The sequence below is a fragment of the Palaemon carinicauda genome, chromosome 31 (assembly GCF_036898095.1).
Source record: "Palaemon carinicauda isolate YSFRI2023 chromosome 31, ASM3689809v2, whole genome shotgun sequence".
In the NCBI taxonomy this organism is placed as follows: Eukaryota; Metazoa; Arthropoda; class Malacostraca; order Decapoda; family Palaemonidae; genus Palaemon; species Palaemon carinicauda.
Window position 1 is genome coordinate 38,756,761 of NC_090755.1, and position 7,692 is coordinate 38,764,452.

Consider the following 7,692-nt stretch of genomic DNA (forward strand, 5'->3'; position numbering starts at 1 on the left):
ATACTTTAATGCTTTATCATACATCTATTTCCAGTTATTGAATTCTCGTTAGTAAATGCCATTTATCTGTGCCCTACATTAGTACCAAAGAGTCTGCACTCAAAGCTGTAAACTCTGCCACCAATCATGGAGTACTCAAGAAAATCATACCTGCCACATCAATCCTATTGAAAAGACTTGGTCTGAGAACCAAACTACTTTTGGACACATTTTCAGTCTTGGTTGTGTGGGTCCATCTTCAGGTCTCATGACTGGGTCTGAGAGCACAATTTTTGTAAGGAACATAACGGATTACATGAAGTAAGCATCTGTTAGCACATGGACGTTTTAAAATATCATCAAAATGTTCCATACTGGTCTTAATGAAATATGTAAATTATTCAGTTAGCATAGCTGCCTACGTATTTACTAAAGAAATAATCCCTGCTGATATATCTCCTGGCCTCGGCCTCTGACTCTACTTGAATCATGGATATAGATGATAATTGCTAATATCTAAGGCTGGCGTATTGATTAGGGATAATGTAAGTTTTTTTTCTCTCTCTCTCTTTCGGGGGAGGGGAGGGGGAATTCAGCTCTAATAGACACCCCTTGATAACGCAACGGTTGCTACAGATGATTTGAAATTATTTGAACCTAGATATATGTCTACTGTAGGTTTTAGAGCCTTTAAATATGAGGCCCCAAGACTACACCATAAGCTTCCATTAGACGTCTGAAAGACTAAAGGTATCAAAACTATCAAGAGGAAACTGAAGGCTCTATCGTTCTGCTAATGCTTAGATAGTGTGGATTTGACAATAGACGAGATATATGCGGTGTGAAATGTTTAAAGCTTTCGAACGAACATGATAAAATAACACCTGGGATTACTATATAGGACCAGAAAAGAAACCCTAAAAGTAAAGGAAAGTGAAGCATATTTAGGTGCATTCACGTTATGAGTGTTATTCTGATAAGTATTTTAATTCTATACAATTTAAATTTGTGTGTGTTTATTTAATAATAATTTTCGACTTCTAGTGACTTCTAGAACAATTGTTACATTTAAATATTTGATAAAGATGATATATATTATTTAGTTGGAAGTAAAAAAAAATACTACAAATAATAATAATGTTACAGAAAATATATTGGGCTATGTTTGAAAAAAAAAAAAAAAAAAAAAACATGTAACGAAACATCAAATAGGAGAGAAGGAAATAAATTTCTAGTTCACACTTTTTGAGATTTCCGGGAAGATTTTCTTCCCTGCTTAATGTAAAGCAGGTAAAGATGGTGATTTATTCCTAAAGTTGTAGTGCAATTTTGTGAGAAAATCTCGAATTCTTTGAGCTGGATGCATTGGGATTCTCTAATGACCCAAACATTGATCACAATAAGACCCAATAATGCATTTTATGTAAATATTTACCAATTCATCGGGCTTTTAGACTCAAGTTTGCAGCTTGAGTTCAAAGGCTATCAATTAGGTTAAAAATAGCTTTATAATAAAATGTTCGTGATATAGTTCTGACGATGCCGTTCATAATTTCTCCTTCACTCTCATTCATATCCTTAAAAATTTGTTTTTTTCCTCTTTTCTCATAAATATGATAATAAATACTTAAAACCCTGATCTATCCTTTTTGTCAACCAGCTCTATTTAGAAAATATCACATATATTGCTTTTACTAGTTAAGTCTATCTCTGAATTCCAAGTTTAGCCATTATTTCACCATAGAAGCTTTCAGAACGACAGAGAACTTTGTCAATTCAAGTAAGACATTATGCTAGAGCAATATGCGTACAGTGATACTTCTACATACGATATTAATTCGTTCCAGAAACTGCTTCGTATGTTAAAACGATCGTATGTGGGAGCAAATATCCCCAAAAGAATACGTGGTAATTTATTTAATTCGTTCCTCAGCCTAAAACCCATAATAACTCCCTAATAAATGGCTACACATAATTACACATAACATTGATAAAATATAATAATACATAAAAATCTAAAGAAAGAATAACAATAAAGAAATAATAAATAAAAAAGGGGTTTTAATGTAACACTTTACCTTAGCGACAGGCCAGCGAAGGTGCAGGGACTGCTAGGCAGGAGGAGACGGAAGATCAGCGAGGAGGTAGGGACGGTGACTTTATACGATAACGTGTACGATAACTTACACTAACTTACACTACGTGAAGTTTAATTTAACTTAGCTTATTTTTTTTTTCAATTTATAATTTTATATTTTTTTACATTTTTTTTCTTTTCTTCACTTTCACTCGATTCGGTCTTCCTTTTCTTTGCTTCACTTTCTTTCTTTTCATCATGATCACGAGACCGTTTTATAGATTTTTTTAAGAAACTATCGAGTGAAAATTGCTTTGTACGGCTTTTGAGAATATTTCTGAAATGAGTTAAGCAAACATTCTCAAACTGCGCAAAAACACGGCAAACCTGAAGTTTCTGTGGTCACTGCTTGTCGATGAAATCAACCACGTGTTGATGATATGCCAACATCTGTTTTATTTCCGCCATATCTAAGATTTGGCCTCCCTCCTCGGTTTCCTCCGACTCACTCAACTGCGCTTGGAACGCATCATGCTGCATGGCTTGCAGCTCCTTGAGTTCCTCGGTGGTGAGCTCTTCATGATGCTCATCGACGAGTTCGGTGGTGTCATCTTCTTCCACCTCCAGACCCATGGACTTGCCAAGGGATACAATCTTTTCGACGTCTCTCTCGGCGGCAAGCACAGGTTCATTTTCAGGGCCAAAACCTTTGAAATCTCTGGGAGCAACAGCATCAGGCCAAAGCTTCTTCCAAGCTGAATTCAGGGTCCGACGAGTTACTCCCTCCCAAGCCTGATCTATGATCTTTAAGCTGTGCACGATATTAAAGTGGCTCCTCCAAAATTCACGCAAAGTTAAGTTGGTGCTTTGCGTGATATTAAATCACTGCTTAAATAAGTGCTTGGTGTGCAGCTTCTTAAAATTAGAGATTACTTGCTGGTCCATGGGCTGGAGGATAGGGTGGTATTCGGTGGAAGATACAACACTTTGATGAATTCGTATTCGTTGATTATATCATCTTCGAGTCCGGGGGGGGGGGGGGGGGGGGGGGGCGGTAAGCGGGTGCATTGTCCAAACAAAGCAACCACTTCAAAGGCAAATTCCTCTCCTAAAAGTACTTTTTGACAGCAGGGCCGAAAACTACGTTTATCCATTCCACAAAGATATTCCTAGTAACCCAAGCTTTAGAATTAAAACGCCATAGAACATGTAGCAGGTCTTTATTAATTCTATGTGCTTTAAATGCCCTAGGGTTTTCGGAATGGTGAACTAATAAAGGCTTAATTTTGCAGTCCCCGCTGGCATTGGCACAAAGCATAAGAGTCAACCGATCGTTCATTGGCTTATGTCCAGGCATTTTCTTCTCTTTGGTGGTAATGTACGTTCGACTAGGCATCTTTTTCCAAAACCGACCGGTTTCATCACAGTTGAACACCTGCTGCTCTACGTAGCTTTCCTCCGCCACGATGCTTTCGTACTTTTTAACAAAATCTTTAGCAGCCTTGGTGTCCTAATTCGAAGCTTCTCCATGCCGAACAATTGAATGAATCCCGGCCCGTTTCCTAAATTTCTCGAACCAACCTTGAGATGCCTTGAATTCCTCCGTCCTAGGATCGGCTGAACTCTACCCCGCGTCACCCCCAGAGCTCGCCGCCTTCAAGTCACTGTAGATAGCGCTGGCCTTCTCACAAATGATCGTTTCCGTGATCGTAACGCCAACAATCTCCTTATCCTTGATCCATATTAACAAAAGGCGTTCCATCTCTTCATGGGTAGGCTACGACGTTTGGAAATAATCGTGATCCCCTTCTAAGGTTTCACTGCTTTAATGGCTGCCTACTGTTTTATGATCGTCGAGATCGTAGACATATTCCGGCCATAGTGTTTAGCCACATCGCTAATACATACACCTCGCGCATGCTTTTTTATTATTTCTTGCTTTAGTTCTAATGACAGCATTGACTTCTTCCTTTTCTCACCACTACTACTACTTCCTGAACCGAAATAAGCTTTTTAGGACCCATGATTGCGAAAAACAGAAAACAACACGTGAAAAAGGAATAGAGAAAACACTGTTAATAACTAAGCGAATAGAGGACAATCACGAGATATATATATATATATATATATATATATATATATATATATATATATATATATATATATATATATATATATATATATATATATATATATATATATATATATATATATATTCAAATAAGCCATATATAATTTTGATACATTAATGTCTGGATTCTCTTAACGACCTCGGGATCAGAGCCCCAGGCGAAATCACACAAAGACAAGAGCTTGTGTCCGGCCGGGAATCGAACACTGGTCGGCAAGCTTGTACAGACAGTGACTAAACCACTTGGGCACGAAGAAAGATAAGAGTCAATGACAATTCTTCTGTACTTATACCTGTCGAATTCAGGTGTTTCGTACTTAGAATTGAAATCAACCCATCTTCACCATCCTGGCTAATTGGTAGTTTGTTACTGGGCATTCAATTAATGATAAATTTTGCACATTTAGACGTGTTTTTCATATTCGAATAAGCCATATATATTTTTGATACATTAATGTCTGGATTCTCTTAACGGCCTCGGGATCAGAGCCCCAGGAGAAATCACACAAAGACAAGAGCTTGTGTCCGGCCGGGAATAAAACCCTAGTCGGCAAGCTTGTACAGTCAGTGACTAAACCACTTGGCCACGAAGAAAGATAAAAGTCAATGACAATTCTTCTGTACTTATACCTGTCGAATTCAGGTGTTTTGTACTTAGAATTGAAATCAACCCATCTTCACCATCTTGGCTAATTGGTAGTTTGTTATTGGGCATTCAATTAATGATAAATTTTGCACATTTAGACGTGTTTTTCATATTCAAATAAGCCATATATATTTTTGATACATTAATGTCTGGATTCTCTTAACGACCTCGGGATCAGAGCCCCAAGCGAAATCACACAAAGACAAGAGCTTGTGTCCGGCCGGGAGTCGAACCCTGGTCGGCAAGCTTGTACAGACAGTGACTAAACCACTTGGCCACGAAGAAAGATAAAAGTCAATGACAATTCTTCTGTACTTATACCTGTCGAATTCAGGTATTTTGTACTTCGAATTGAAATCAACCCATCTTCACCATCGTGGCTAATTGATAGCTTGTTACTTGGCATTCAATTAATGATAAATTTTGCACATTTAGACGTGTTTTTCATATTCAAATAAGCCATATATATTTTTGATACATTAATGTCTGGATTCTCTTAACGACCTCGGGATCAGAGCCCCAGGCGAAATCACACAAAGACAAGAGCTTGTGTCCGGCCGGGAATCGAACCCTGGTCGGCAAGCTTGTACAGACAGTGACTAAACCACTTGGCCACGAAGAAAGATAAAAGTCAATGACAATTCTTCTGTACTTATACCTGTCGAATTCAGGTGTTTTGTACTCAGAATATAAATCAACCCATCTTCACCATCGTGGCTAATTGGTAGTTTGTTACTTGGCATTCAATTAATGATAAATTTTGCATATTTAGACGTGTTTTTCATATTCAAATAAGCAATATATATTTTTGATACATTAATGTCTTGATTCTCTTAACGACCTCGGGATCAGAGCCCAAGGCGAAATCACACAAAGCCAAGAGCTTGTGTCCGGCCGGGAATCGAATCCTGTTCGGCAAGCTTGTACAGACAGTGACTAAACCACTTGGCCACGAAGAAAGATAAAAGTCAATGACAATTCTTCTGTACTTATACCTGTCGGATTCAGGTGTTTTGTACTCAGAATTGAAATCAACCCATCTTCACCATCGTGGCTAATTGGTAGTTTGTTACTTGGCATTCAATTATTGATAAATTTTGCATATTTAGACGTGTTTTTCATATTCAAATAAGCCATATAAGCCAACCAGGGTTCGATTCCCGGCCGGACACAAGCTCTTATCTTTGTGTAATTTCGCCTGGGGCTCTGATCCCGAGGTCGTTAAGGGAATCCAGACATTAATGTATCAAAAATATATATGGCTTATTTGAATATGAAAAACACGTCATAATGGTAAAAATTTAACATTAATTGAATGCCAAGTAACAAACTACTAATAAGCCACGATGGTGAGGATGGGTTGATTTATATTCTAAGTACAAAACACCTGAATTCGACAGGTATAAGTACAGAAGAATTGCCATTGACATTTATTTATCTTCGTGGCCAAGTGGTTCAGTCACTGTCTGTACAAGCTTGCCGACTAGGGTTTGATTCCCGGCCAGACACATGCTCTTGTCTTTGTGTGATTTCGCCTGGGGCTCTGATCCCATGGTCGTTAAAAGAATCCAGACATTGATGTATCAAAAATATATATGGCTTATTTGAATATGAAAAACACGTCTAAATGTGCAAAATTTATCATTAATTATATGCCAAGTAACAAACTACCAATTAGCCACGATGGTGAAGATGGGTTGATTTTAATTCTAAGTACAAAACATCTGAATTCGACAGGTAGAAGTACAGAAGAATTGTCATTGACTTTTATCAGCCGGACCCAAGCTCTTGTCTTTGTGTGATTTCGCCTGGGGCTCTGATCCCGAGGTCGTTAAGAGAATCCAGACATTAATGTATCAAAAATATATATGGCTTATTTGAATATGAAAAACACGTCTAAATGTGCAAAATTTCTCATTAATTGAATGCCAAGTAACAAACTACCAATTAGCCACGATGGTGAAGATGGGTTGATTTCAATTCTAAGTACAAAACACCTGAATTCGACAAGTAAAAGTACAAAAGAATTGTCATTGACTTTTATCTTTCTTCGTGGCCAAGTGGTTTAGTCACTGTCTGTACAAGCTTGCCGACCAGGGTTCAATTCCCGGCCGGACACAAGCTCTTGTCTTTGTGTGATTTCACCTGGGGCTCTGATCCCAAGGTCGTTAAGAGAATCCAGACATTTATTTATCAAAAATATATATGGCTTATTTGAATATGAAAAACACGTTCCTTCAAAATCCTAATCATTCCTTCCCTCCATATGGAGTCAAACGCTTGCCTGAAGGCAATAAATACACAATACTGATCTTTTTCCTTCTCCCAGAATTTTTCTAATATTTTTGAGAAGGTGAATACATGATCGATTGTTCCTCTACCCACCCTAAATCCTGCTTGACCCTCATGAATTATTTCCTCTTCTTGCCTGGCTATTCTACTTTGTATGATTTTTGCTAAAACATTATAAGCATGTGGTAATAGACTGATAGGCCTATAATTTTTGCATAAGGTGGTGTCCCCTGTCTTGTGTTTGGAATTATAATGTTTTTAATCCAATCATTTGGAGCTGCTTGTCCATCTACTATATCCCTGCATAAATCACACAACCATCTTTCTACCATTTCACCGGCAGCCTCAAGCAATTCCTTTGGTACTCCATCTATTCCTGGTGCTTTCCCACTTGACATAGCTCTTAAAGCTTTTTCCACTTCTTCTATCAGGAGATCTGGCGTTTCCTGTATGTTTCATAGCTCTCCTCTTAGTTCTGTATAATCATTTCCAGTTACCCGTCTCCCACTTCCTTTTAGTTGTTCCTCATAGTGCATTTTCCAGATCTTCTAAACATCAGCCGTTGCT